Here is a 21622-nt window from a genome sequence, read left to right on the forward strand (position 1 = left end):
CATGCCAATACTATTGCCCCATGTGCCTATATATTACTCCATAGTGTCATTAAAATGTTAAAATATGAATTCACAGTGTTCCTTTGTGACATCACAATGCTCCAATGTAACACTATAGCAACATGTGCCATTGTATTGTTTCAATGTGCCATCACAATGCTAACCTATTACTTTTCAGTGTTCCTTTGTGACATCACGATACTCCAGTGAGCAAGTACAATCGCCCCATGTGCCAATATATTGCTCCAATATGCTATCAAAATGCTACAATATGACTTCTCAATGTTCCGTTATAACCTCACAAAGCTCCAGTGTGCTAAAACTATGGTCCCAAATGTTCCATCACAATGTTACAGTATGACTTTACAATGTTTCATTGTTACATCACAATGCTCCATGCAGCCATCACCATGTTACAATATGACTGAAATATACCAATGTGTAATTACAGTGCTCCAATATGACATCCCAGTGCTTTAATCTGCCAATGTCATACGTCCATGTTTTAGTTTATTGCTCCAATATGCCAACAATGTTACAATATGACTTCTGGATGTTCAATCGTGATATCACAATGCTCGATTGTGAAATCGCAATGCTCCAATATGCTAGTACTATTGCCCCATGTGCCATTATATTGTCCCAATTTTGCATCACAATGTTACAATATTCCTTCACAATGTTACATTTTCACATCACAATGCTACATTGTGCCTTCACAATGTTACATTATGATTTCACTATGTTCTATTGTGTCATCACAATGCTCCACAATGTTACATTATGATTTCACAATGTTCGATTGTGTCATCAGAATACTCTAGGGTGTCATCACAATGCTCCGATGTGAAATCACAATGCTCCAATGTGCCATCACAATGCTCCAAAGTTCCAACACTAACGCCACGTGTGACATTATATTGTTGCAATGTATCATTACAATGTTACAATTTGAATTTGCAATGTTCCAATGTGACATCACAATGCTCCAGTGTGACATCACAATGCTCCAATGCCAACACTGTCACACCATGTGCCATTATATTGACTGAATATACCATCACAATATTAAAATATGACTTCACAATATTCCATTATGACTTCAGAATGCTCAATTTGACATCAGAATGCTCCAATATGCCATCACAATGTTACAGTATGACTTCACAATAATCCACTGTGATGTAACAATGCTTGAATATAACACCACAATGCTCCAATGTTCTAACACTATCGCCCCATGGGCCTTATATTGCTCCAATGTGACATCACATTGTTACAATATGAATTCAAAATGTTCCATTGTGACAAAACGATCGTCCAAAGTGACATCACATTACTTCAATTTGCCAAAACTATCGCCCCATGTGACCTTATATTGCTCCAATGTGCCATCATAATGTTTGAATATTACTTCAAAATGTTCCATAGTGACCTCACAATGCTCCATCTTCACATCACAGGGTTACAATATGACTTTACAATGTTCAATTTTGACATCACAATGGTCCAATGTGAAATCACAATGCTCCAATGAGCCAACACTATGGCCCCATGTTTCATTATTTTGCTCCAATGTTCCATCAAAATATTGCAATATGACTTCACAATGTTCCATTGTTACATCACAATGCTCCTTGGTGTCATCACTATGCTACAATATGGCTTCACAATCTTCCAATGTGAAATTAAAATGCTCCAATATCACATCACAATACTCCAATGTGCCAACACTGTCATTTCATGTCCCATTATATTGCTCGAATATCCCATCACAATGTTGCAATATGACTTCTCAGTGTTCCATTGTGACGTCACAATACTCCATTGTGAGGCCACAATGCTCCAATGTCCAACACTGTCGCCCCTTGTACATTATATTGCTGCACTTTGTCATCTCAATGTTGTAATATAACATCACAATATTCCCTTGTGACACCACAATGCTCCAATGTGCCAACAATATCGCCCCATGGCCTTATATTGCTCCAATATGACATCACAGTGTTACAATATGAATTCAAAATGTTTCATTGTGACAAAACAAACCTCCAGTGTGACATCACATTGCTCCAATATGATGGCACAATGGAGCATTGTGATGTCAAAATGCAACATTGTGAAGTTATATTGTAACACTGTGATGCCAAATTGGGGCACTATAATGGCACGTGGGGCGATAGTGTTGGCATATTGGAGCATTGTGATGTCACATTTGAGCATTGTGATGTCACAAGGGGACATTCAGAAGTCATATTGTAATATCTTTGGTGTATTGGAGTAATATACTCGTACAATGCCCTATGGTCTTGGCAGATTAAAGCATTGTGTTGTCATATTGGAGCATTGTAATTGTACATTGGTACATTTTGTAGTCATATTGTAACACAGTGATGGCAGCATGGAGCATTGTGATGTAACAATGAAACATTGTGAAGTCATATTGTAACACTGTGATGGCACACTTGGGACCATAATGTTAGCACATTGGAGCATTGTGATGTTATAAAGGAACATTGAGAAGTCATACTGTAGCATTTGGATAGCATATTGAAGCAATATATTGGCACAGGAGGAGATTGTATTGTCTCATTGGAGTATTGTGCTGTCACATTGGAACATAAGAAGTCCTATTTTAACATGGTGATGGCATATTGGAGCAATATAAGGGTACACAGGGCGATAGTTTTGGCACATTGGAGAATTGGGATGTCACAAAGGAACACTGTGAATTCGTATTGTTACATTTTGATTGCACTATGGAGCAATATATAGGTACATGGGGCAATAGTCTTGTTATACTGGAGCATTGTGACGTCACAGTGAAGCATTGTGAACTGCCAAAGAAACATTGTGAAGTCATTTTGTAACATTTTGATGGCACTATGGATCAATATAATAACACATGGGTCAATAGTGTTTGAATATTGAGGCATTGTGATGTCACCTTGGAGCATTGTGATGACACAATGGAACATTGTGAAGTCATATTGTAACATTGTCAAGGAACATTGGGGCAATATAAAGGCACATGGGGCGATAGTATTGTCACATTGGAGCATTGTGATGTCACATTGGAACATTAGAAGTCCTATTTTAACATGGTGATGGCATATTGTATATAAGGTCACACAGGGCGATAGTTTTGGCACATTGGAAAATTGGGATGTCACATTGGAGCCCTGTGATATCAATATGGAACACTGTAAGGTCATATTTTAACATTGTGATGGTACCATAGAGCATTGTGATGGCACATGGGCCCATAGTGTTGGCACATTGGAGCATTGTGATGTCACATTGGAGGACTTTGAAGTCACAATGGAAGACTGTGATATCACAAAGGATCATTATGAACACATATTCTAACATTGTGATGGCACACTCAAGCAATATAATGGCACATGTGGTGATAGTGCTGGACATGCGAGCATTGTGATGTCACAATGGAGTATTGAGAATTCATGTTGTAACATTGTGACGGGACATTGGAGCAATATAATGGTACATGAGATGACAGTGTTGGCACATTGTAGCATTGTGATGTCATATTGGAGCATTGTAGTTTCACATTGGAAGATTGCAAAGTCATATTGCAACATTGTGATGACACCAAGGAGCGTTGTGATATAACAATGGAACATTGTGTAGTCATAACATTTTGATGGAACGTTGGAGCAAAATAATGGCACATGGGGCCATAGTGTTGGCAGATTAGAGCATTGTGATGTAACAATGAAACATTGTGAAGACATATTGTAATATTTTGATGGAACATAGAAGCAAATAATGGAACATGGGGCCATAGTGTTGGCACATTGGAGCATTGTGATTTCACACTGGAGCATTGTGGTATCACAAATGAGCATTGTGAAGTCATATTGTAACATTGTGATATCGTGATGGAGCATTGTGATGTCACTATCGAACATTTTGAAGTCATATTCAAGCATTGTGAACATATTCATAAAATGGAACATTGTGAAAGGACAAAGGAATATTGGGAAGTCATCTTGTAACATTTTGGTGGCACTATGGAGCAATATAATAACACATGGGGCAATAGTATTTGGAATATTGGAGCATTGTGATGTCACCTTGGAGCATTGTGATGTCACAATGGAACATTGTGAAGTCATATAGTAATGTCATGGAACATTGGAGAAATATAAAAGCACATGGGGTGATAGTATTGTTACATTGGAGCATTGTGATGTCACGCTGAAAGATGAGAAGTCCTACTGTATCATTGTGATGGCATATGGGAGGAATATAAGGGCACACAAGGCAATAGTTTTGGCAACTTGGAGAATTCGGATGTCACAATGGAGCATTGTGATATCACAATGGAACACTCTAGAGTCATATTTTAACATTATGATGGCACCATAGAGCATTGTGATGACACATGGGGCCATAGTGTTGGCACACTGGAGCATTTTGATGTCACATTGGAGCAATGTAATTGCACATGAGGTGATAGTTTTGACACATTGGAGCATTTTCATGTCACATTGGTAGACTTTGGAGTCACAATCAACATTGTGATGTCACAATGGAACATTATGAAATCATATTCTAACATTGTGATGTCACATTGGAGCAATATAATGGCACATGGGGCGACAGTGTTGGCACATTGGAACATTGTGATGTCACAATGTTGTGTTCCAAAATGACAAGGGAACATTGTGAAGTCATCTTTTAACATTTTGATGGCACTATGGCGCAATATAATAACACATGGGGCAATACTGTTGGAATATTGGAGCAATGTGATGTCACCTTAGGGCATTGTGATATCTCAATGGAACACAGTGAAGTCATATTATAACATCGTGATGTCACCATGGAGCATTGTGATGTGACTATGGAATATTTTGAAGTCATTCAAATATTCTGATGGCCCATTGGAGCAATGTAATTTCTCATGGGGCAATAGTGTTGTCATCAGAATACTCCTGTGTGACATCACAATACTCCAGTGTGACATCACAATGCTCTAATGTGCCAACACAATCCCCCATGTACCATTATGTTGCTCCAATTTGCCATCACAGTGTTAGAGTATGACTTCATAATGTTCCTTTGTGACATCACAATGTTCCATTGTGACTTCAAAGTCCTCCAATGTGACATGAAAATGCTCCAATGTGTCAACATATCACCTCATATGCCATTATATTGATCCAATATGACATCATAATGTTACAACATGACTTCACAATGCTCCAATGTGCCAACACTATGGTGAAGTCATATTGTAACATTGTCAAGGAACTTTGGAGCAATATAAAGGCACATGGGGCGATAGTATTGTTACAATGGAGCATTGTGATATCACAGTGCTCCAATGTGACATCCTAATTCTCCAATGTGCCAATACTATCGCCCTGTGTGCCCTTATATTGCTCCAATATGCCATCATAATGTCACAGTAGGAATTCTAATGTTCCAATGTGACATCAAAATGCTCCAATGTAACAATACTATCGCCCCATGTGCCTTTATATTGCTCCAAAGTTCCTTGACAATGTTACAATATGACTTCACAATGTTCCATTGTGACATTACAATGCTTCAATGGGTCAACACTATCTGCCAAAGTGCCATTATATTGCTTCAATGTGCCATCACTATGTAACAATATGACTTCAAAATGTGACATGACAATAAATACTGCAATGTGCCAACACTATTGCCCCATGAGCCATTCTATTCCTCCAATGTGCCATCACACTGTTACAATATGAATTCACAATACTCCGTTGTGACGTCACAATGCTCCAATGTGACGTCACAATGCTCCAATGTGCCAGCACTATCGGCCTACGTGCCATTAAACTGCTCAAATGTGCCATCACAATGTTAAAATATGACTTCATAATGTTCCATTGTGACATCACAATATTCCCTTGTGACTCCAAAATACTCCAATGTGACATGAAAATCCTCCAATGTGCCAACACTATCACCTCATGTGCCATTATATTGCTCCAATGTGACGTCACAGTTTTACAATATGACTTTGCAATGCTACAATGTGACATCACAATGCTCCAATGTGCCAACAGTATGGCCCCAAGTGCCTTAACAATGCTCTATGGTGCCATCACAATGTTAAAATATGACTTTGCAGTGCTCCATTGTGATTTCACAGTTCTCCAATGTGACATCTGAATCCTCAAATGTCCCAAAACGATCACCCTGTGTGCGCTTATATTGCTCCAATATGCCATCACAATATTACAATAGGACTTCTAATGTTCCAATGTGATATCACAATGCTCCATTGTAACAATACTATCGCCCCGTGTGCCTTTATATTACTCCAATGTTCCATGACAATGTTACAATATGACTTTACAATGTTCCACTGTGACATCATAATACTCCAAAGTGACATCACAATGCTCCAATATTCCAACATTATTGCCCCATATGTTATTATATTGCTCCATAGCACCATCAAAATGTTACAAGATGACTTCACAATGTTCCTTTGTCATTTCACAATGCTCCATTTTGACCTCACCATGCTCCACTATGCCAATACTATTGCCTATATATTGCTCCATAGTGCCATCGAAATGTTACAATATGAATTCACAGTGTTCCTTTGTGACATCGCAATGCTCCAATGTAACACTATTGCCGCCCGTGACATTATATTGCCCCAATTTGGCATCACAATGTTGAAATATAACTTCACAATGTTACATTTTGATATCACAAATATCCATTGTGCCATCACAACGTTAAATTATGATTTCAAAATGTTCAATTGTGTCATCGCAATACTCCACAATGTTACTTTATGATTTTGCAATGTTCAATTGTGTCATCACAATGCTTCAGGATGTCATCACAATGCTCCAATGTGAAATCAAAATGTCCCACTGTGCCATCACAATACTCCAAAGTTCCAACACGAATGCCACGTGGTACATTGTATTGCTCCAATGTGTCATGACAATGTTACAATTTGACTTGTCAATGTTCCATTGTGACATCACAATGCTCCTCTGTGACATCACAATGCTCCAGTGTGCCAACACTATCGCCCAATGTGCCTTTATATTGCTCCAATGTGCCATCACAATGTCAAATGTGACTTCATAATATTCCATTGTGACTTCAGAATGCTCCAATTTGACACCAGAATGCTCCAATGTGACATCACAATGTTACAATACGACTTCACAATAATTCATTGTGATGTAACAAGGCTTAAATATGACATCACAGTGCTCAAATGTGCCAACACTATCGCCCCATGTGCCATTATATTGCTGCAATATGCAATCATAATGTGACAATATGACTTCTCAATGTTCAATTGGGAAATCAGAATATACAGTGTGATATCACAATGCTCCAATATTCCAATACTATTGTCCTATCAACTATTATATTGCTCCAATGTGCCATCACAAGGTTAAATATGACTTCAAAATATTCCATTCTGACATCACAATGCTCAGTTGTGACATCACAATGCTCCAATATGCCATCACAATTGCCCCATGTGACATTATATTGCTCCAATGTGCCATCACAATATTACAACATGGCTTCTCAATGTTCCATTGTGACATAACAATGCTCCAATCTTACATCACAATGCTCCAATGCCAACACTATCAACACATGTGCCATTATTTTGCTCCAATTTGCCATCACAATGTAAAAATATGACTTCACAATGTTCCATTGTGACATCACAGTGATCCAATGGGAAAACACAATTCTCCAATGTGATATCACAATGCTCCAATTTTCCATCACAATGTTACAGTAGGACTTCACAGTGTTCCATTGTGACATTACAATTCTCATTGTGCCATCACTATGCAAATTTGTGTCATTACAATGATCCATTGTGGCGTCATTATGGTCAATATGGAAACATGGTGCTCAATGTCCCATCACAGTCCCCAAATGTGACCTCACAATGATCCATGGTGCCATTACAGTGTTACAATATGACTTCTTAATGTTCCATTTTGACATCAAAATGCTCAAATATGACATCACAATGCTCCTATGTGCCAACACTATGGTCCAATGTGCCATTATTTTGCTCCAATGTTCCATCAAAATGTTACAATATGACTTCACAGTGTTCCATTGTGACATCACAATGCTCAAAGGTGACAACAAAATGCTCTAATATTCCAAAACTATTGCACCATGTGTTATTATATTGCTCCATAGTGCCATCAAAATGTTACAAGATGACTTCACAATGTTCCCTAGTCGTTTCACAATGCTCACTTTTTTAATATGTTCACAATATTTGAATATGACTTTGAAATGTTCCATATTGACTTCACAATGCTCCATGGTGACATCATAATGCTACAATATAACTTCACAATTTGAAATTGTGACATCACAATGCTCCATTGTCGAGGACTATTACCCCATGTGCATTATATTGCTACACTTTGTCATCACCATGTTGCACTGTGACATCGCAATGTTCTATTTTGACAGCACAATGCTCCAATGTGCCAACAATATCACCCATGGGCCTTATATGGCTCCAATGTGACATGACAGTGTTACAATATGAATTCAAAATGTTCCATTGTGACAAAACAATCTTCCAATATGATATCACATTGCTCTAATGTGCCAACACTATCGCTCTATATTGCTCCAATGTGCCATCACAATGTTTGAATACGACTTCAAAATGTTCCATAGTCACATCACAATGCTCCATGGTGACAACACAATGTTACAATATGACTTCACAGTGTTCCATTGTGACATCACAATGCTCCAATATGCCAGCACTATCGTATATGCCAACATTATTGCCCCACACAGCATTATATTGCCCCAATTTGGCATCACAGTGTTACAATATAACTTCACAATGTTACATTTTGACATCACAATGCTCCAATATTCCAACACTATTGCCCATGTGCTATTAAATTTCTCCATAGTGCCATCAAAATGTTACAATATGAATTCACAGTGTTCCATAGTGACATCACAATGATGCAATTTGAAGTCACAATGCTCCAATGTGACAGCACTAACTCCAAATGTGCCATTATATTGCTCAAACGTGCCATCACAATTTTATAGTATGACTTCTCAATGCTCCATTGTGCCATCACAACACACCTATATGCAACCACAATGCTCATTGTGCCATTATGACACGCAATTGTGTCATTACCATGAACCATTGTGTCATCATCATGCTCAATATACAAACCAGGTGCTCAATGTCCCCTCACAATCCGCAAATTTGACCACACAATTCTCCACAGTACCATGACAATGTTACTTTATGACTTCACAATGTTCCATTGTGACATTACAATGCTCAAATTTGCGACACTATCTCCCCATGTGCCATTATATTTCTCCAATATGCCATCACAATGAAACAATATGACTTCACAATGTGACATCACAATACTGCAGTGTGCCAACACTATTGCCCAATGTGCATATTGCTTCAATGCGCCATCACACTGTTACAATGTGACTTCACAATGCTCAATTGTGACGTGACATTGGTCCAATGTGCCAACACTATCACCCCATGTGCCATTATATGGCTCCAATGTGCCATCCCAAAGTTACAGTTTGACTTCACAATGTTCAATTGTGACAAAACAAACCTCCAATGTGACATAACATTGCTCCAATGTGCCAACACTATCGCCCCATGTGACACTACATTGCTCCAATGTGCCATCACAATGTTTGAATATGACTTCAAAATATTCCATAGTGACATCACAATGCTCCGTGGTGCCTTCACAATATTGCAATATGACTTCAAGATGTTCCATTGTGAGATCAAAGTGCTCCAATATGACATCACACTGCTCCACCGTACAAACACCATCACCCCATGTGCCATTATATCTCTCCAATGTCCCATCCCAATGTTAAAATTTGACTTCACAATGTTCTATTGTGACAACACAATTGTCCAATGTGACATTACAGTGCTCCAACGTGACATCACACTGTTACAATATGAATTCACAATGTTTCTTTGTGACATCACAATGCTCATTGTGCCCTCAACTATGTGCAATTGTGTCATTACCACTATCCATTGTGTCGTCACCATGCTCAGTATGCAAACACGTTGCTAAGTGTCCCCTCACAATCCCCCAATGGAACATCACAATGCTCCATGGTGCCCTCACAATCTTATAATACGACGGCACATTGTTGCATTGTGATATCACAATGCTCCAATGTGCCAACGCTATTGCCCCACGCGCCAATATATTGGTACAGTGTGCCAACGTGACTTCACAATGTTCCAATGTGACATCACAATATTCCAATTTGCCATTCAGAGTGTTAAAATAGGACTTTACAGTGTTCAATTTTGATTTCACAATGCTTTAATATAACATCACAATGCTCCAATGTGCCAACACTACCTCCCCAAGTGCCATTATATGGCTTCAATGTTATAACATAATATTCCAATGTGACATCACAATTATCCAGTGTCACATCACAATGGTCCAATGTGCCAACACTATCTCCCCATGTGCCATTATACTGATCCAATGTGCCATTACAATGTTCCATTTTGACAGCACAATTACCCAAAGTGACATCACAATGCTCCAGTGTGACATCACAATGCTCCAATGTGACATCACTATGCTCCAGTGTGACATCACATTGCTCCAGTGTGCCAACACTATCGCCCCATGTGCCTTTATATTGCTCCAATGTGCCCTTACAATGTTCCTTTCTGACACCACAATTATCCAGTGTTACATCACAGTACACCAGTGTGACATCACAATGCTCCAATGTGACATCAAAATATTCCAATTTGCCATTCAGAGTGTTAAAATATGACTTCACAATGTTCAATTTTGATTTCACAGTGCTTTAATATGATATCACAATGCTCCAATGTGCCAACACTATCTCCCAAAGTGCCATTATATTGCTCCAATGTGCAATCACAATGCTCCATTGTAACATCACAGTTATCCAATGGAACATCACAATGCTCCAGTGTGACATCAAAATTCTCCAATGTGCCATCACTATCGCCCCATGTGGCATTATATTGCTCCAACGTGCCATCACGATTATGCAGTGTTACATCACAATGCTCCAATATGACATCACAATGCTCCAATGTGACATGACAATATTACAATTTTCCACTCAGAGTGTTACAATATGACTTCACAATGTTCAATTTTGACTTCACAAAGCTGTAATATGAAATCACAATGCTCCAATGTGCCAACACTATCTCCCCCATTGTGTCTTCACCATGCTAAATGTGCAAACACGGTGCTAATTGTCCCCTCACAATCCCCTAATGTGACATCACAATGCTCCACAGGCCCTCAAAATGTTATAAGATGATGTCACATTTTTGCATTGTGATATCACAATGCTCCAATGTGCCATTGCTATTGCCCATATGCCAATATATTGTACAGTGTGCCATCATAATGTTACGTGACTTCACAATGCTCCAATGTGACATCACACTGTTCCAATGTGCCAAAACTATCGCACTGTGTGCCCTTATATTGCTCCAATATGTTATCACAATGTTACAGTAGGACTTCTAATGTTCCAATGTGACATCACAATGCTCCAATGTAACAATACTATCGCCCCATGTGCCTTTGTTTTGCTGCAATGTTCCATGAAAATGTTATAATATGACTTCACAATGATCCATTGCGACTTCACAATGCTCGAATGTGACATCACAATGCTTCAATGTGCCAACACTATTGCCCCATGTGTTATTATATTGCTCCATAGTGCCAGCAAAATGTTTCAAGATGACTTCACAATGTTCCTTTGTCATTTCAAAATGCTCCATTGAGACGTCACAGTGCTCCAGTATGCCAATACTATTGCACCATGTGCCTATATATAACTCCATAGTGCCATCAAGTTGTTATAATATGAATTCACAGTGTTCCTTTGTGACATCACAATGCTCCAATGTAACAATATCGCCCCATGTGCCATTGTATTGTGTCAATGTACCATCACAGTGCTCACCTATGACTTCTCAGTGTTACTTTTTGATATCACAATACTCCAATGAGCGAATACAATAGCCCCCTGTGCCAATATATAGCTCCAATATACCATCAAAATGCTACAATATGACTTCTCAATGTTCCATTATAATATCACAATAATCCAATGTGCTAATAATATGGTACCAAATGTGCCATCACAATGTTAAAATATGGCGTCACAATGTTTCATTGTTACATCACAGTGCTCCATGGTGCCATCACCATGTTACAATATGACTGCAAAATGTACCAATGTGCAATTACAATGCTCCAATATGACATCACAAAGCTTTAATCTGCCAACACCATAGGTCCACGTGCTAGTATATTGCTCCAGTATGCCAACTATATTAGAGTATGACTTCTAAATCTTCCCTTGTGACATCACAATGCTCGAATGTGACATCACAATGCTCCAGTTTGCCATCATATTACAATATGACTTCACCATGTTCCGATGTGACATCACAATGCTCATTGTGCCATCACTATGCACATTTGTGGCATTACAATGACACATTGTGTCGTCATTATGCTCAGTATACAAACATGTAGCTCAATGTCCCCTCACGGTACCCCAATGTGAACTCACAATGATCCAATGTGCCATCACAGTTTTACAATATGACTTAATAATATTCCATGTGACATCATAATGCTCCAATGTGACATCACAATGCTCCAATGTGCCAACAATATGGCCACAGTGCCATTATTTTGCTCCAATGTTCCATCAAAATGTTTCAATATCACTTCACAATGTTCCATTGTGACATCACAATGCTCCAATATGACTTCACAATGATCCATTGTGACATCAAAGTGCTCCAGTATGACATGACAATGCTCAACCGAACAAATATCATCGCCCCATGTGCCATTATATTGCTCCAGTGTGCCATCCCAATGTACAATTTGACTTCACAATGTTTTATTGTGACATTAAAATGCTCCAATGTGACATCACACTGATATGAGTTCACAATGTTCTTTTGTGATATCGCATTGCTCATTGTGCCCTCAACTTCTTGCAATTGTGTCATTACCACGATCCATTGTGTTGTCACCATGATCAATATGTAAACACGGTGCTAATTGTCCCCTCACAGTCCCCCAATGTGACATCACACTGCTCCATGGTGCCCTCCCAATGTTATAATATGATGTCACATTGTTGCACTGTGATATCACAATGCTCTAATGTGCCAACGCTATTGCCCATGTGCCAATATATTGGTACAGTGTGCCATAAAAATGTTACAATATGACTTCACAATGTTTCATTATTACATCACAATGCTCCATGGTGACATCACTGTGTTACAATAGGACTGCAGAACGTATCAATGTGCAATTATAATGCTCCAATGTGACATCATAATGCTTTAATATGCCAACACCATAAGTCCATGTGCTAGTATATTCTTCCAATATGCCAAGAATGTTACAGTATGACTTCTGAATATTGCCTTGTGACATAACAATGCTCTATTGTGATATCACAATGCTCCAATATGCCAACTCTATCGCCCCACGTCCCTTTATATTGCCCCAATTTGGCATCAAAATGCTACAATATAAATTCACAATATTATATTTTGACATCACAATACCCCAATATTCCAACACTATTGCTCCATGTGGTATTATATTGCTCCATAGTGCCATTAAAATTTTGTAAGATGATTTCACAATGTTTCTTTGTCATTTCATAATGCTCCAATGTGACGTCCCAATGCTCCTGTATGCCAATACTATTGCCACATGTGTCTATATTTTGCTCCGTAGTGCCATCAAAATATTACAATAAGAATTCACTGCATTCCTTTGTGACATCACAATGATCCAATGTAACATTAACGCCCCATATGCCATTGTATTGTTTCAATGTGCCATCCCAATGCTAACCTATGACTTCTCAGTGTTCCTTTGTGACATCACAATACTACAATGAGCCAATACGATTGCCCCATGTGCCAATATATGTTTCCAATATTCCATCAAAATGCTACAGTATGACTTTTCAATGTTCCGTTATAACATCAGAACGCTCCAATGTGTTAACATTATGCTTTCAAATGTACCATCATAATGTTACAATATGACTTCACTATGTTTCATTGTTACATCACAATGCCCCATGGTGCCATCACCGTGTTAACATATGACTGCAAATTATGCCAATGTGCAATTACAATGCTCCAATGGGACATCACAATGCTTTAATCTGCTAACAATATAGGTCCATGTTCTAGTATATTGCTCCAATATGCCATCACAATGTTTCATTGTGACATCACAATGATCCAAAGTGACATCCCAATGCTCCAATGTGACATCACCTTATTCCAATTTGCCATTCAGAGTGTTACAATATGACTTCACAATGTTCAATTTTGAATTCACAATGCATTAATATGACATCACATTGCTGCAATGTGACAACACTATCTCCCCAAGTAGCCTTATAATGCTCCAATATGTCATCACAATATTAAAATATGCCTTTACAATGTTCCCTTGCCATATCACAATCCTCAAATGTGACATCACAATTCTCCAATGTGCCAACACTATTGCCTCATGTGCTATTATATTGCTACAATGAGCCATCAAAATATTACAACATGACTTCTCAATGTTCCATTCTAACATAAAAATGCTCCAATCTTACATCACAATGGTCAAATGCCAACACTATCGACACATGTGCCATCATTTTCTTCCAATGTGCCATCACAATGTTCCAATATGACTTCACGATGTTCCATTGTGACATCACAGTGATCCAATATGACAACACAATTCTCCAATGTGACACCACAATGCTCCAATTTGCCAACACAATGTTACAATATGAATTTGCGATGTTCCCTTGTGTCAGAACAATGCTCATTGTGCCATCTCTATGCACATTTGTGTCATTACAGTGATCCATTGTGTCGTCATTATGCTCAATATGGAAACACGGTGCTCAACGTACCCTCACAGTCCCACAATGTGACCTCACAATGATCCATGGTGCCATCACAAAGGTAAAATATGACTTCATAATGTTCCATTGTGAAATCATAATGCTCAAATGTGACATCACAGTGCTCCAATGTGCCAGCACTATAGCCCCATCCATGTGAAATTACAGTGCTCCATTATGTCATCACAATGCTCCAATGTGCCAACACTGTAATCTCATGTCCTATTTTATTGCTCCAATGTCCCATCACAATCTGAAAATATGAGCTCCAATGTTCCATCAAAATGTAACAACATGACTTCACAATGTTCCACTGTTACCTCACAGTGCTCCTTGGTCTCATCACTATGTCACAGTGTTTCATTGTGGTATCACAATACTCCATTGTGATATCACAGTGCTCCAATGTCCAGCACTATCACCCCACGTGCATTATATTGCTACACTTTGTCATCACAATGTTGCAATATGGCATCACAATGTTCCATTGTGACACCACAATGCTCCAATGTGCCAACAGTATTGTCCCAAGGGCGCCAATCGCATAGGTCCATGTGCTAGTATATTGCTACAATATGGCAACAATGTAACAATATGACTTGTAAATGTTCTATTGTGAAATCACAGTGCTCGAATGTGACATCACAATGCTCCAATGTCCAGAACTCTCGCCCCACGTTCATTATATTGCTAGATTTTATCATCAAAATGTTGAAATATGACATCACAATGCTTTAATCTGCCAACGCCATAGGTCCATGTGCTAGTATATTGCTCCAATATGACAACAATATTACAATATCACTTCTGAATGTTCCCTGTGATATCACAATGCTCGAATGTGACATCACAATGCTTCAATATGCCAACACTATAGACCCACGTGCCATTATATTGCCTATATTTTGCATCACAGTGTTGCAATATAACTTCACAATGTTACATTTTGACATCACAATGCCCCTGTGCCATCACAATGTTTCATTTGATTTCACAATGTTCGATTGTGTCATCACAATGATCCAGGGAGTCATCACAATCCTCCACTGTGAAATGACAATGCTCCAATGTGCCATTCCAATGCTCCAAAGTCTGAACACTAAGGCCATGTGTGACTTTATATTGTTCCAATATGTTACAATTTGACCTCAAAATGCTCCAATGTGACATCACAATGCTTCAATTTGCCAACACTATCGCTCCATGTGCCATTATATAGCTCCAATGTGCCATCACAATGTTACAATATGACTTCATAATGTTCCATTGTGACATCACAATATTCCCTTGTGACTTCAAAGTCCTCCAATGTGACATGAAAATGCTCCAATGTGCAAAAACTACCACCTCATGTGCCATTATATTGTTCTAATATGACGTGCTCCAATATGACATCACAATGCTCCAATGTGACATCACAGTGCTCCAATGTGGCATCACAATCTTCTGTTTTGCCATTCAGAGTGTTACAATATGACTTCACAATGCTCAATTTTGACTTCACAATGCTTTAATATCACATCACAATGCCTCATTGTGCTAACACTATCTCTAAAATTACCAATATATTGCTCCAATATGTCATCAGAATGTTACAATATGCCTTCACAATGTTCCCTTTTCACATCACAATCCCCAAATGTGACGTCACAATACTCCATGGGGCCAACACGATGTTACAATATGATTTCACGATATTCCATTGTGACTTCACAATGCTCCAATATGACATCAAAATCCTTCAATGTGCCAACACTATCACTCCATGTGAAATCAAAATGCTCTATGGTGCCATTACTATGTTATAATATGACTACACCATGATCCATTGTTACATCACATTGCTTCAATGTGAAATCGCAATGTTCCAATGTGCCAACATTAACCCCACTTGTGCCATTAAGTGGCTCAAATGTGCCATCGCATATAAATAATACGTCTTCTCAAGTTTCCCTTGTGACATCAAAACGCACCTATATATCATCACAATGCTCATTGTGTCAACATGTTATTAACATGATCCATTGTGTCGTTATTATGCTCAATATGCCAACACAGTACTCAGTGTCCCCTCGCAATCAGCAAATTTGACCACACAGTTCTCCATACTACCATCACCGTATTTCAATATGACTTCACAATGTTTCATTGTGACATTACAATGCTCCAATGTGCAAACACTATCTCCCCATGTGCCATTATATTGCTCCAATGTGCCATTACAATGGAAAAACATGACTTCACACTGTGACATCACAATACTGCAATGTGCCAACACTATTGCCCATGTGACATTCTGTTGCTCCAAAGCATGATCACACTGTTACAATATGACTTCCCAGTACTGCATTGTGAAGTCACAATACTCCAACCTGATGTCACAATGCTCCAATGTGCCAAAACTATTGCCCAATGTGCCATTATATTGCTTCAATGTGCCATTACAATGTTACAATATGACTTCATAATATTCCATTGTGACATCACAATGTTCCATTGTGAGTTCAAATTCCTCCAATGTGACATGAAAAGGCTCCAATGTGATAACACTGCCACCTCATGTGCCATTATATTGCTCTAATGTGACATCACAATGTTACAATATGACTTCACAATGCTCCAATGTGACATCACAATGCTCCAATGTGCCAGCACTAGGGCCGCATGTGCCATCACAGTGCTCTAAGTTGCCATTACAATGTTAATATATGACTTTACAGTGTTTCATTGTGATATCACAGTGCTCCAATGTGACATCCCAATTCTCTAATGTCCCCAAACTATCGCCCTGTGTGCCCTTATATTGCTCCAATATGCCATCACAATGTTACAATACGACTTCTAAGGTTCCAATGCGACATCACAATGCTCCCATGTAACAATACTATCACCCCATGTGCCTTTATGTTGCTCCAATATTCCATGACATTGTTACAGTATTACTTCATAATGTTCCATTTTGACATCACAATACTCCAAGGTGGCACCACAATGCTCCATTATTCCAACATTATTGCCCCATATGTTATTATATTGCTCCACAGTGCCATCAAAACTTTACAATATGAGTTCATAATGTTCCTTTGTCTTTTGACAATGCTCCATTGTGGCGTCACAATGCTCCCGTATGCCAATACTTTTGCCCCATATGCCTAAATATTGCTACATAGTGCCATCAAAATGTTAAAATACGAATTCACCTTGTTCCTTTGTGACATCATAATGCTCCAATGTAACACTATTGCAACATGTGCCATTGTATTGTTTCAATGTGCCATCATAATGCTAACCTACGATATCTCAGTGTTCCTTTGTGACATCACAATACCCAATGAGCCAATACAATCACCCCCATGCTAATATATTGCTCCAAAATGCAATCAAAATGCTACAATATGACTGCTCAATATTCCATTATAACATCACAATAGGTCCATGTGCTAGTATATTGCTCCATTATGCCAACAATGTTACAATATGACTTGTGAATATTCCCATGTGACATTGCAATGCTCAAATGTGACATCAGAATGCTACAATATGACAACACTATCACCCCATGTTCCATTATATAGCCCCAATTTGGCATCACAATGTTACAATATAACTTCACAGAGTTAAATTTTGACATCACAATAATCCATTGTGCCATCACAATGTTACATTATGATTTCACAATGTTCGATTGTGTCATCACTATGCTCCACTGTGAAACCACAATGCTCCAATGTGCCAACAGTATCGCCCCATGTGCCACTATATTACTTCAATGTCCCATCACAATGTTACAATATGACTTTACAATATTCCATTGTGATCTCTGAATGCTCCAATTTGACATGACAATGCTCCAGTGTGCCATCACAATGTTACAATATGAGGTCACAATAATCCAATGTGATGTAACAATGTTTGAATATGACACCACAATGTTCCAATGTGCCAACACTATCACTCCATGTACCATTATATTTCTCCAATGTGCCATCACAATGTTCCATTGTGACATCATAATTATCGAGTGTGACATCACAATGCTCCAATGTGGCCTCACAATGCACCAATGTGCCATCACAATGTTCCATTGTGATATCAAAATTATCCAGTGTGACATCACAATGTTTCATTGTGACATCACAATGCTCCAATTTGATATCACAGTGCTCTAATGTGCCAACACTAACATGACACGTGCCATTATATTGCTCAAATGTGCCATTACAATTTCATAATATGACTTCTCAATGACCCATTGTGCCATCACTATGCAACTATATGCCATCATAATGCTCATTGTACCAACATGATGCGTATTTGTGTCATTGCCATGATCCGTTGAGTCATCATGATGCTCAATATGCAAACAAGATGCTCAATGTCCCCTCACAATCTGCACATTTGACCACACAATTCTCCATAGTACCATTGCAATCTTACAATATGAATTCATAATGTTCCATTGTGATATCAAAATACTCCATTGTGACTTCACAATGTTCCAATGTCCAGCACTATCGCCCCATGTGCAGTATATTGATACACTTTCTCATTACAATGTTACAATATGACACCACAAAGTTCCATTGAGACACCACAATGCTCAAATGTGCTAATAACATCACCCCATGGCCCTTATATTTCTCCAATGTGACATCACAGTGTTACAATATAAATTCAAAATGTTCCATTGTTAAAAAACAATCCTCCAGTGTGACATCACATGGCTCCAATATGCCAACACTATCGCCCCTTGTGACATTATATTGGTCCAATATGCCATCACGATGTTTGAATATGACTTCAAAATGTTCCATAGTGACATCAGAATGCTCCGTGGTAACATCACAATATTACAATATGACTTCACACTGTTCCATTGTGACATCACAATGCTCCAATGTGAAATCGCAGTGTTCCAATGTGCCAACACTAACCTCACATGTGCCATTATATTTCTCAAATGTGCCATCAGAATTTTATAATATGACTGCTCAATGTTCCATTGTGCCATCACAATGCACCTATATGCCATCACACTGCTCATTGTGCCAACATGATGCGAAATTGTGTCATTACCATGATCCATTGTGTCGTCATCATGCTCAATATGCAAATACGGTGCTCAATGTCCCCTCAGAATTCGCAAATTTGACCACACAATTCTCCATAGAAATAACTAAATGTTAAATATGACTTCACAATGTTCCATTGTGACATTATAATGCTCCAATGTGCCAACACTATCTCCCCATGTGCCATTATATTGCTCCAGTGTGCCATCTCAATGTAACAATATGACTTCACAATGTGACTTCACAATACTGCAATGTTCGAACACTATTGCCCCATGTGCCATTCTATTGCTACAATGTGACACCACAATGTTACAATATGACTTCACAATGTTTCACTGAGACATCAGAGTGATCCAATGTGACAACACAATTCTCCAATGTGATATCACAATGCTCCACTTTGCCATCACAGTGTTACAATATGACTTCACAATATTCCATTCTGAGATCAAAATGCTCCATTGTGACATCATAATGCTCCATGGTGCCCTCACAATGTTATAATATGACATCACATTGTTGCAATGTGATATCACAATGCTCCAATATGCCAACGTTATCACCCCATGTGCCAATATATTGGTACATTGTGCCATGATAATGTTACAACTTGACCTCAAAATGCTCCAATGTGACATCACAATGCTCACTGTGCCAATACTATGGCGCCATGTGCCATCACAATGCTCTATGGTGCCATCACAATGTTAAAATTTGATGATGCAGCTGTGTGCCATCACAATGCCCCAGTGTACCACAACAATGTTCAGTAGGCCATCACAGTGCTTCTATATGGATTCCAAATGTTTCAGTATGCCCTCATATCCCAACTGTGCCATTACAATACCTCAAAATGTCATCACAGTATCGTCTTCAGAGCCCAACTGTGAGATCACAATGCCCCAATAGATCTTCCCAATGCTCCATTGCTCCATCACTCTCGTCAGTATGCCATAACAATGCACCAATGTGTCACCGATCACAATGCCCCAATAGATCTTCCCAATGCTCCATTGCTCCATCACTCTCGTCAGTATGCCATAACAATGCACCAATGTGTCACCAGAATACTCACTGTAACATCACAATGCCACAAGTGTCATCACAGAGCTCCAGTGTGCTATTACAATGTTTCTTGTGTCACCACTATGCTCAGTGTGCCATAACAATGCACCAATGTGTCATTACAATGTTCCAATGAGCCATTACAATGCTCCTGCATGTCTTGAAAATGCATCATTTTGACATGATAATCCTTAGTGTGCAATAAGAATGCACCAATGAATCATCACAATGCTGAATGTTCCTTCACAATGCCCCAAAGTGCCATATCAATGCTATACTGTGACATCACAATGCTCAGTGGGTCCACATAGTGTTCCAGCATGACATCACAATGCTCAATGTGCCATCACTCTCCTCCAATGTGTTATCACAGTGCTCAAATATGCCATCTCAATGCTCTGTGTGCCATAACTGTGCACCAATGTGTCATCATAATT

Source organism: Nannospalax galili, unplaced genomic scaffold (assembly GCF_000622305.1).
Source record: "Nannospalax galili isolate Female #2095 unplaced genomic scaffold, S.galili_v1.0 scaffold883, whole genome shotgun sequence".
NCBI lineage: Eukaryota > Metazoa > Chordata > Mammalia > Rodentia > Spalacidae > Nannospalax > Nannospalax galili.